Source organism: Ictalurus furcatus, chromosome 13 (assembly GCF_023375685.1).
Source record: "Ictalurus furcatus strain D&B chromosome 13, Billie_1.0, whole genome shotgun sequence".
Lineage (NCBI taxonomy): Eukaryota > Metazoa > Chordata > Actinopteri > Siluriformes > Ictaluridae > Ictalurus > Ictalurus furcatus.
The window spans coordinates 5,155,492-5,167,812 of record NC_071267.1 but is presented as its reverse complement, the minus strand read 5'-3'; the positions used below and the strand labels follow the sequence as shown (position 1 = coordinate 5,167,812).

At 41.7% G+C, this 12,321-nt stretch overlaps 1 protein-coding gene across 3 annotated transcripts in view; it reads left to right on the top strand.

Moving 5' to 3' along the window:
* Positions 1–10,589: 10,589 nt before the first annotated feature.
* taok2b (TAO kinase 2b) overlaps positions 10,590–12,321 on the top strand; it is a 49,922-nt gene continuing 48,190 nt past the window's right edge. Inside the window, exon 1 of one of the 3 annotated variants that reach the window (XM_053640500.1) lies at positions 10,590–11,709. The gene's annotated coding sequence lies outside the window, so the exon portion shown is untranslated. The remainder of the gene's footprint in view (positions 11,710–12,321) is intronic. The other 2 variants (XM_053640498.1, XM_053640499.1) reach the window with 2 other exon arrangements.

The following is a 12,321-nucleotide window of genomic DNA, read 5'->3' as shown; positions in this document are numbered from 1 at the left end:
CAAGTTGAGAAACAAGCAAGCTCCCATCTTGGTTTTGCACCTTGTTAGAACTCGTGAGAACCAAGCAGTCAAGCAAGAACCAAGCAGACAGCTCTTGGCGTTCGAGTAACTACATCGCGGTTGAATTGAAGGGCAATAGTTCCCTCGATTACAGAGGGACAAGTTAAAAGGAAGGTAAGAGCTCATTCAGGATTTCAACCGGGGACATCTCACACACAAAGTCAGAATCAAATCCCTCGCCCAACAAGCTAAACGGCCAATCTGGCTGTCTCAACCTTAGTCCATGACACAAGCCATTTCAATGTAGTGGTATAGGTGCCTGCTACAATTATTTTTGTTTTTTTCAGAGATCAATATGATATCGTTGAGCACTGGTTTTATTTCAAAGCTGTGATGACGAAGAGAGTTTGCAAGTTCTCATCACCGAAGTTGGTCCTCCAAGGTGCTAACCAATAGGGAGACTAAACCTGAAAGGGGAGTCCTTGCAAATGGGCTTCCCAGAATAGTGTTTTGCGCAAAACGGTCGTCAGATTCAGAAGGGCACGTTCAGACAAAAGCAAGGGCTCATATGGGATTTGAACCTGGCTGGAGAGAACCTCTTGACATTAACTATGTCATGAAGCTCGGTTGAGGTGACGAGCAAAAATTTCCATGATTACAGAACGATGAGTTAACAGCAAGGAAAGGGCTCATCAGGGACTTCAACCCGGGACCACTTTGACCCAAAATTAGAAATTAGAATCATACTCTTAGACCATCAAGACAAATTGCTAATCAGGCTTGTTTACCTCAAGGTACTTTTGTTTTTGCTCATTTCCACTTGCACAACCGTCATAACATAGACAAGACTAGACATCCTGGAAAGTTCTACTTTCCTTTCCAATATGGTTCCATGCTTAATCCATCTCTCACATTAATTGTAACACAATAATACAGACATGTAGTTGTATAGATGCCTGCTACAGTTATTTTTGCTTTTGTATTCAGAGATCAATCTAGCATGGGTGAGCACTGGTTTTATTACAAAGCTGTGGTGACATAGATAGTTTACAAGTTCTCATCGCTGAAGTTGGCCCCCCAAGCTGCTAAACAATAGGGAGACTAAACCTGAACCTAAAGCAGGGGGAGTTCCTGAAAATGCAAAATGGCAATTGGTCACAGAAGGCAAGTGTACAGGAATGATTGTGCTCATCTGGTGTTTGAACATCTCATGAACTAAGCAGCCTTGCAAGAACCAGGCAGCCAGGATTTCGTTAGTACTTTCCACCCAGAGGTAGACTATTCAACATAATAGCTGGGCTCATCCCTAGTTCGAACCCTTCACCTCTCAAATCCTACGCAAGGCTCATACCCCTAGAGCCAACCCACATATGCTTATGTTCCATGCACCACTGGAGTTCCACTCTACACTGCATATGTCCTTACAGTTCTGCAGGTTAATCTTAAACTTTTGAGATGGTTGCACTAGATAGTATTGTGAAAGATGTGAACGGTGATGGAAAACTTGCTCGTGGTGACTCGTGTCTGAGCAAAACGGCACTCAGTTACAGAAAGACAAGTTGAGAAACAAGCAAGCTCTCACCTAGGTTTTGAACCTTATTATATCTCTTGAGAACCAAGCAGTCAAGCGAGAACCAAGCAGCCAGCTCTTGCCATTCAAGTAAATGTAGTGGTTAAAGTGAAGAGCAAATATTCCCTAGATTACAGAGGGACAAGTTAAAAGGAAGGTACAGATGTGTCCATTAAAAACGTATGAGAAAGATAACATTATCCTGAGAACAAGTACCCTGCTGTGTGTCACTCAGTCAGTGCTGATGAGACAAGCCCGTTATGTTGCAGTCGAGTCACATTCTTTGAGCAAGCAAACTGATTTCTAAAAGTGAAGTGAACATGACATTACATTACATTGAACAGTTAAATAAATGACCTCATCTTGATTGACAATATGTTATTTCAAAGCTAAGGCTCTGATATTTGACCACTGTTTTATTATAGTGTTAATGTTATAGTGACAGTAATTGAATAATATCATTGAACAGTAAGGGAGGCTAGCTAGTACATCATGCCCGTGGCCTCAAGACACACATTAGTGATCTACAATGCTACTGGCTGTACACTTCAGTTTTCTTTAGCGCGTCCACCTCCCATACCGGTCGTCGCTGGTTCAAGCCATGCTCTGAGTGTCACGTATCGTGACGGAGCGGAGATATGATGGATGCAAGTGCAGTATGAACAGTGTTTATTTTAAGAGAGAGACAGGCAGACAAATCCAAAACGTGATGCATAAACGTAATCCAGAACAGGCGAAGGTCAGGCGATCGGCAAACAGGCATACACAGGGTTAAACATGAATCAAGGTTGTGGTCACGGAAAACAGGGTCGATAAACAAAATGAGGAACATGAACTATGACGAGGAACTGGGAGCGGATAACCCAGCGTGAACTAACTCTAAACATGGAACATGACTATGACTACTATACGAACTAATCTAATTCTACGATAATCTTCCACATTGTGTGCTGGGAGGCACGCGGTATATATGTGGACATGATCAGAGTCTAAACTGCTAGCAGCTGAGGGCAATACAGACATACGTGAAATCCCAGCCAATGACAGAACAGGCAGGAGACGTGACAGAAACATTTATAAAAAAAAAAAAAAAAAAAAACACACCACACGTGTCCAGATGTCACTACTGTCAACAATGGAAAAGCAGGTGCTCGCGCCTTCGCACTTAGAGCACGCTGCTTCAAGGGGAAATCATGACAGAACCCCCCCCCACCAAATGCACTCCTCCCGGAGTGCCATGAGTCATCCCATTTCATTAGCGGCCCCGGCCCCCTGGGCTGAATGTCCCAAGCAGAGCCAGGAAACTGCACAGTGTTCTTGGTGGCGCAGCGAAGCGGAGCGACGTCCCTGGCTGAACAGGGAGGCAGAGTAACAACCACAGCCGGGCAGACAGGCTGAGCGAAGTCCTCGGCGGAGCAAGAAAGCGGAGCAACGTCCACAGCCGGGCAGGCAGGCTGAGCGTAGTCCTCGGCGGAGCATGAAGGCAGAGCGACGACCACAGCCGGGCAGGCAGGCTGAGCGAAGTCCTCGGCGGAGCATGACAGCAGAGCGACGACCACAGCCGGGCAGGCAGGCTGAGCGAAGTCCTCGGCGGAGCATGAAAGCGGAGCGATGACCATAGCCGGGCAGGCAGGCTGAGCAACGACCTCAGCCGGGCAGACAGGCTGGGCGAAGTCCTCGGCGGAGCATGAAGGCAGAGCGACGACCACAGCAGGGCAGGCAGGCTGAACGAAGTCCTTGGCGGAGCATGAAAGTGGAGCGACGACCACAGCCGAGCAGACAGGCTGAGCGACGTCCTCGGCGGAGCAGGAAGGCGGAGCGAGGTCCTCGGCGGAGCAGGACGGCGGAGCAAGGTCCCCGGCTGAACTGGAAGGCAGAGCGACGTCCTCGGCTGAGCAGGAAGGCAGAGCGACATACTCAGCGAAGCCTGCAAGCTGAACTTGGCTGGTCATGTCAGCAGACTGGGATGTGAGCAGAGCTTGGTTGTCCGTGTCAACAGACACTTGGTTGTGCATGTCAGCAGACGTGGACGTGAGCAGAGCTTGGTTGTCCGTGTCAGCAGACATGGACGTGAGCAGAGCTTGGTTGCTTCCTGGAGACCCAGTTTTTTGCAGGTAGGGCATTGTAGCTTGGTCTCCCTCCTGCAGCCCTCAGACATGCATGTCGGTGCCACCTCCTCCACGCTGGCTGGAACCTGAAGCGGATCGGTGGAGGCTGACCTGTCAATCCCCTCATAATAGAGGTTAAAGGGCAGGTCAGGCTGGGGCTGTCCACTGACTCTCCACCCCAGTAAATCCAGACCATGAAGCTGCCCTGGTTACATGAACTCCTCCTTAAAAAGTTCTGCAAATTGAGTGACATGCTGGAGGGCAGAGGACCCAGTGCTCACCAGCTGCTCCGCCCAGTCACAGGCCAGACCGCAAAACCTGGACACCAAGAACCCAATCCACTGTCTCTTAGTAGGCTTAGGATACACCAGGCTGCAGAAATATTCCTGGCAGCTGAAGAGGAACTCCAGCGGGTAGCTCACCAATCCCGCTGTTTTTGGCGGCAGTTCAAAGGCATACCGCTGAGGGAACTGCACGGACAAGAAATGCGGCCAGTAATCCGAACGTTTCCCGATAAGGTATTGTCCTGCTACTCCCATTGTAGCGTGATGTCTCCCCTGTCCTCCTACTGCATCCATGTTATGGCGGAAGATTCTGTCACGTATCGCGACGGAGCGGAGATAGGACGGATGCAAGTGCAGTATGAACAGTGTTTATTTTAAAAGAGAGACAAGTAGACAAATCCAAAACGTGATCCATAAACGTAATCCAAAACAGGCACAGGTCAGGCGATCGGCAAACAGGCATACACAGGGTTAAACATGAATCAAGGTCGTGGTCACGGAAAACAGGGTCGATAAACAAAAGGAGAAACTTGAACTATGACGAGGAACTGGGAGCGGATAACCCAGCGTGAACTAACTCTAAACATGGACCGTGACTATGACTACTATACGAACTAATCTTAATCTACGATAATCTTCCGCGTTGTGTGCTGGGAGGCGCGCGGTATATATGTGGACATGATCAGCGTCTAAACTGCTAGCAGCTGAGGGCAATACAGACATACGTGAAATCCCAGCCAATGACAGAACAGGGAGGAGACCTGACAGAAACATAAACCAAACACACGTGTCCAGATGTCACTACTGTCAACAATGGAAAAGCAGGTGCTCGCGAATTCGCACTTAGAGCACGCTGCTTCAAGGGGGAATCATGACACTGAGCAGGATGACCGGCTACAAGAGCATCTTTCATTCTGCAAGAGAATAAAAGAATTAGTACACTGAAGTAGTATTTTATATTACATGTTTAAATTGCAATGCATTCTTGTCTATACTTAATACAAAATAACAAAAAATTCACTGTTTCATAGACAAAACTATAATTGTGTCAGTAGAATATATTAATTTCTTTAATTATGAAACTAAAGTTTTAATTAAAACAAACAAATAAATTGATGATCTTTACTGAATAGTAAAAAGCATCCCATAGTTTTGTATTTCTGCATAGTTTTTAATTTGACTATGTCATTTGTAATGTTTATGGGATTGTAGTTTATTCCCATATTGAGGACGTTAAGTACACAGTCTTGTAGGTATAGCTAGCCTTGTGTTTTACCCATCCCCCAATGTTTACCCCCCCCCCCATGTTTAAAAAAGTCATAGCATTCTGAGATGAATGTCATGCTATTTTGAGAATACAGTCGTAGAGTTATGAGAATAAATTCATAATATTTTGAGAATAAAGTCATAGCATTATGAGAATAAAGTATCATTTTGAGAACAACATATTAATAGTAGAAAAACGGCATTATCACAATGATAGAAAGCTGAGCCACCAGCTTAATCAATGCAAGTAACGGATGTCGAAGATTTAGTTAACTAAATCAGACTTCAGGATTGGGTTCAGCGACAAAGAAATTCCTGCTGAATCTAGGTATAGATTTTTTCCTCTTTCTCCAGGGACAGATTTAAACACACATTGGGTACAATCACTCGGGGAGGAGAAATCGGCGAATGTGATGTTGTGAATTTGAAGAAGTGTTTGGGGTTTCTGGCAGCCTCAAACAGAATGGGGACATTATTGAAGAGTAATGGGGTGAAGTGTTGGACAAAAGAGAAACTGCTGATATAGATCTTTGAACTGGTGGCTCACAATACATGTCGAATGACAAAATTTCGGCAAGTGATCGAATTAATTGCCCATTAAATTTGCATGTGAATTCAAAGATACTCATAAGATATTCAAGCTATAGTAAGTGAGCATATGCATTTTACTCATTGGATTGCCCAATGCATTTCTTTTCTAAAAAAAAAAAAAAGGTTTTAAAAAGATAGTGATACTTTCACTAACTTTTCAAAAAACTTTTTTTTTTGGTCACAATTGTAACTGGCAGATCAGTGAAAATAAGTCAGTAAGAAATGATCAGTTGCTCAATGAGACCCATTATGAAATGCAAACAATATAGTAACATTTTTCCCCTAGCATGTGATTTAAAAAAGGACATGAAAATGAGGAACCTCACAAGCAATTTATCATAAGAGCTTTTATCGTGTTAATGTTATAGTGACAGTAAATTCATAAGTTCATTGAACAGTAACAGGCTAGCTGGTATATGATTCCTCTGGCATCAAGAGACACATTAGCGACCTACAGTATGCTACAGGCTGTAAACTTTAGATATTTTTGGCCCTGGTCTGGGTATCTGCTGAAGAAGGGGTAGGAGCAATAAGTGCCAACCCTTTGGGTGAAAGCAGACCCACTGTGTGTATGAGTGTGATGTGTGAGTATAGGAGATGAATGCATGAGTAAATAAATACCTAAAAGAGTGGATACAATATTGGGCTGTTAGGCAAATGGTGAAGATTGGAAAATATATTAGGTAGTAGTAAGAACATGAGGTGTAACTTGAAAACAATGTGTAAAAAGGTGTGGTCATTCTTTTGGAAGGTTATTTGGATAATTAGTGAATATTGTTGAGCCCCTAGGAAATGAGGCGGAGCTGAGAGGTGGAAGGGAGAAGAGACCTACCATACCTTTACACACCGGAAAAAGAAAAACAGATAAGTGCACGAGAATCATAAAAAAACAGACAAAAATTTAAAAAGGTAAGGGGTGTAAATATTTATAATCACAAGCACCATGTTTTGCCTTTATATCTAGTCCCATGAGCATTGAAGCAGGCTTAGTGGAAATTCACTGTGTAGTCAATACAGACAACTCCATAGCATAATTATTATTGGTATTGCCAGGAGTTGATCAGCTAGCAATCAGGTTATCGGCAAATGGGGTGTGCGTCACAAGGTACAGCCTCAGAAAAGTACCCAATTTATATATTTTGGTGATAAAGCACATAATAAGTAGCCTAGGAGTAACCACGGAAGTAGACTAGATTCACAGAGTATGGAGTCTCCAATTGAGATAATAATAAAGAAACATAAAAAAGATTAAACGTATTTAAGGCATTGTTGCAAAAAATGGCATGACAGGACAGCTGGAAAGTTTCAGTGGCCAACAGAGGAATCATTTAATGAACAGATGTGCAAAAAGATGAAGCAGAGGTTAGCTTGCTGAAATGAGAAGAAAAAAGGAGAGAAAGCCAAGGCCAGGCTAGTGAAGAAGGAGGAAATAGTGGGGTGGTTTGAACTAGAAGGAAAGATGGATAGGAAAAGGAAAGAACAGGCAAGGAAACAGCAGGAAAAGAAATAACATGAGGATGCTAAAGAGAAGGAAGTTAAGGAACACAAAGTAAAACTGAAGGAAAGAATTCCACCATGCTAGTCAAAAGGGCGTGTGAGGCCACTGAGGAAATCCACAATGCAGGTCACACACAAATACAAAGCATGAAATTTATAGAGGAAATCAAACAACAGATAAACCACTCCATTGAAGATCAGAAGGAATTATTGGAGCTAACTAGACAAAGGTTACAAGAACTAGAAGAGACTGAGACCTCAGTGGCGGAGGAAGACAAATGAAATTTTATACAATTCAATTTTATTTGTATAGGGCTTTTTACATTTTTACTTTCGGACATTGTCTCAAAGCAGCTTTACATAAAACATATAAATTTGGATACAGATTTGAAATGTGTGAATTTATCCCAATTGAGCAAGCCGGTGGCGACGGTGGCAAGGAAAAACTCCCTAAGATGTTAAGAGGAAGAAACCTTGAGAGGAACCAGACTCAGAAGGGAACCCAACCTCATCTGGGTAACAATGGATAGTGTAACAGTAAAGGAAAGTTCATTATGGTTTAATATGATAATGAGTCTTCATTGATCACATATACATTTCAGCACAGTGAAATTCATTTCTTCGCATACCCCAGCATGTTAGGAATTTGGGGTCAGAGCACAAGGTCAGCTATGATACAGCGCCCCTGGAGCAGAGAGGGTTAAGGGCCTTGCTCAAGTGCCCAACAGTGGCAGTTTGGCAGTGCAGGGACCTGAATCCCCGACCTTCCAATCAGTAATCCAGAGCCTTAACCACCAAGCCACCACTTCCCCATATATGAGGTGTGTTTGCTGAATTAGTCCACTGTTCAAAGGCGACCCGAGTGCAAAACTCCATGTTGTAATTGCAGTCCCAGGGCCTTAGAAGCAACCATAGTCCCAGCAACAACAGTGAGTGTGTCCATCTGGAATTGGAGTAGATGAGAGCTCCATCCAGAGGTACGGCATCCGAACGGATCAGGCAGGTCCGGAGAGCATAAAGGATCAGGATCTCTAGTATCTCCATAAAATTGTGTGTGGGAGATTGAGAGATTGTTAAGACTGTGCTTTGCGTAACAGAAAGTCTACTCATGGTAGGCTTCAGTAAACAAATATTTTTAAGCCTAGACTGAAACACTGAGACTGTGTCTGAGTCCCGAACACTAATTGGAAGGCTGTTCCATAACTGTGGGGCTTTATAAGAGAAAGCTCTTACCAAATACAAATATCTTCACAAATAGCCTGCACCTTTTGATCTAAGTAGGTGTGACAGATCATAGAAACCAAAAGTTCATTTAGATACTGTGGTGCAAGACTGTTTAGTGCTTTATAAGTCAATAATAGTATTTCCACTTTATTACACATAACTTCATTTATGGACTTTAATGTTTGGATTTCTTTATATGTGTGGATTTCTTGAGTTAATACCAAATTCTAGTGAAAATTTCATTTACATTTATACATTTATACATTTATACATTTATTCATTTAGCAGATGCTTTTATCCAAAGCGACTTACAAATGAGAAAATACAAGCAAAAAGCAAGGGTGATGGCAATGCAAGGCTGAATGCAATATTTCATGTGAATAACCTCACTGGAAATATATTTACTGAAAAAAATGTTGATGCGTTCAATACTTATTTCCCCCACTGTATACTATAAATATAGTTTGTGCTTATGTTTATACATATTTATATATGCATCCACTGTATTCTTTAAATATCCCTGTATTTTTCTCCTTACTATCTCTATTTTTCTTCACCTGTCTTGCTGCTGCTGTGACACCCAAATTTCTCCGTCTAGGGATTAATAAAGTATAGAATTATCTTAACTTATCTTATCTTATCTTACATGACTGTATTAGGTCATGTTTAAGGACATATATAGAAATTTTTAAAGGGTTCACAAACTGTATATATATATATATATGTATATATATATATATATATATATATATATATATATATATATATATATATATATATATATATATTGAAGACAACATGGGTATAATTTTGCCCATGATCTCCCTCTCTGCATCCCGATGAAAATATGCCTTAAGGCAGGAATATAAACCAGGCCTTACAGTATTTACCTTACTCAACCTGCATACAGTGTTATGTAAACAAATGCATGCAATGAGAACATTACTATACAAAGGGACTGCTTACTACTATACTAACTATTACATTAACAAGTTCATCTTAATTCCATCAAATATCCATTAAACAACTAAATATTATCGACCACTACAAAGTTTGTTTTCTGTTTTTTGAACTGACCACCAAAGTGCTATGTGTTCATTCTTGCACTCGCCATATTACATACCCCTGTATCTGGTTAATTAAACCATGGCAGTGAAAACAGAATACAAACCTTGTAGTAACTAACTGTGTATGGTCCATGGAAGAACTAAGAGGCCATGCATTATCGTTTTTTTATTTCTTATGATCATGACTTAATTTTCTCCTGATCTCCACATAACAAAAATTGTTTTCTCATTGGCATAAAAAAACCAAAACCTTGTTTTCTCATGACATATTTTTATGGTGAGAAAATCTTGTTCCTTGTGAGTGGGACTGGTGTGGCGTGCACGTTGACAGCCACCTTCTTAAGTGTCAGACAGTAATGTGGACGTTTTCAGTTAGACATAGAGACAGACAGACAGACAGACATAGAGCTATTTCAGCTTGAGTGAGTCCCTGATCAAAGTAAATATTAATCTGTTCATCACTGAGGCTGTAGGATTGAGCTAAGCTTTTGCTGCCTCCAGAACAATAAAAACAACATCTTGTTATGTCGAGTATACAGAAAAATTAAATCGTGATCACAAGAAAACAACTTTTGTTATGTCGAGATCACAAGAAAAACAACTATTTTGTTATGTCGATATCATGAGAAAACACTTATTTTGTTATGTTGAGATCACGAGAAAACAACTTGTGTCGTGATCACAAGAATATTACAGCGAGATAATGAGAAAACAACTTATGTCGATATCACAAGAAAATTAAGTCGAGATCATGAGAAAACAACTATTTTGCTATGTCAATATCATGAGAAAACACTTGAGAATACAAGAAAATTACGTTGTGATCATGAGAAAACAACTTGTGTCGAGATCACGAGAAAATTACGTCACGATCACAAGTAAACAACTTTTGTTATGTCGAGATCACGAGAAAATTAAGTTGTGATCACCAGAAAACAACTTATGTCGATATCACAAGAAAATTATGTCGAGATCACAAGAAAACAACTATTTTGTTATGTCAATATCACAAGAAAACACTTGAGAATACAAGAAAATTACGTTGTGATCATGAGAAAACAACTTTTATGTCGTCATCACAAGAAAATTACGTAGAGATCACAAGAAAACAACTTTTGTTATGTCGATATCACAAGAAAATTAAGTCGAGATCACAAGAAAACAACATATGTCGCGATCACACGAAAATTAAGTTGTGATCACAAGAAAACAACTATTTTGTTATGTCGAGAGCACGAGAAAATTAAGTTGAGATCACGAGAAAATTAAGTTGAGGTCACAAGAAAACAACTATTTTGTTATGTCGAGAGCACGAGAAAATTAATTCGAGATCATGAGAAAATTAAGTCGAGATCAGGAGAAAACAACTGATTTTCATAAGAAAAATTAAGTCGTGGTCAAGAAGGTAAAAGAAAAAATAACGCGTGGCCTCTTAGGGCTTCCGTAATGGTCTAGTGGCAATCTTTGGTTGAGTGGTGTTTGGGACGTGAGGCCTGTAGGGGGCGACAGCTGTGATGTACACGGATTTTGTCCGTAAGGGTCGTAGAAGAAACCAAGAATAGTGAGCTTCCGTTTTCCGCTCGGCTCCCGCCCCGCTCCGCCATCATCCGGTCCTGAACAATAAAGAGGATTAAAATAAAACCAAGAAAACAGTCATGGGACCGCTGGTGTCTGACAACAACTTCAAATTAATCCAGTGACACCATATATAATGATTAAATATGATGGAAAACGAGAGCGGCGGAATATCAGGGTCTGCTGATAAGCGGTTCAGCAGTTTTTTCATTGACAATCAGCTGATGTTCATCTGGAGCTGAGGGAGGGAGAGAGAGAGAGAGAGAGCGCGATAGATAGAGGGAGGGAGGGAGAGAGAGAGAGAGAAACCAGCCGACTCGCGTGTCTCGCACTTGTGAGTCTTAGTTAAAAAAAAAATACGACGTGCCATTTTCTCTGGACAGTATGCGATAAGAATATGGCTCGATGTTCAGATGAAGATTGCTTGTGTTGACTGAAGAAAGGAGCAGCATTTTTTCCCCCTCGTCAGGCCGGACACTGAGCTAGCTTTAGCTTTAGCTTTAGCTAGCTACAGCGGAGACACCACGGTAAGGACCTTTTTTGTCCCCTTAAAATAATCATTCATCACATCGCCAGTGTAATCCCCCTGCACAGAGTACACAGTAATCTAGTGTTTCTGTTGTTAACTACATAATAACGTCAGTGTCTCCTTTTCTCCTGGAAGTGCAGTGTGTAGTTTAATATATATATATACATATTGTGTGTACTAAACAACTGACATTTTAATCCAACAGCCTGCTAACAGCGGGTTAATCGGCTGTTATTTTGTCCCCCACTCGTTTTGGGATAAACCCCGCCTCCTGCAATAAGACTGATGCAGATTGTCGTGTAAGATTGACTATTAGTTCATGCAGCTCAGGGCTGGGTGTGGATGTGACCGAGAACCAAGCAAACAGCAGTGCAGGAGGCAGGACACCCCCAGCCTGTCAAAGCGTGGAGGCGGGACATGTGTGAATTAAGGGGGGGGGGTAAAAAACTTACCTTACCTTAAATGATGATTCAATTGTGTGCTTGTCATGTCGTTCAGCTTGAGATCGATCTTCGGTAAGGAAGGAATAAACTGCATGGGGTAGGAGAATAATATTACTGCCCTGTAACAGCACCTCCACAAGTGTTTTATTCCTCTTACACCTCCTCCA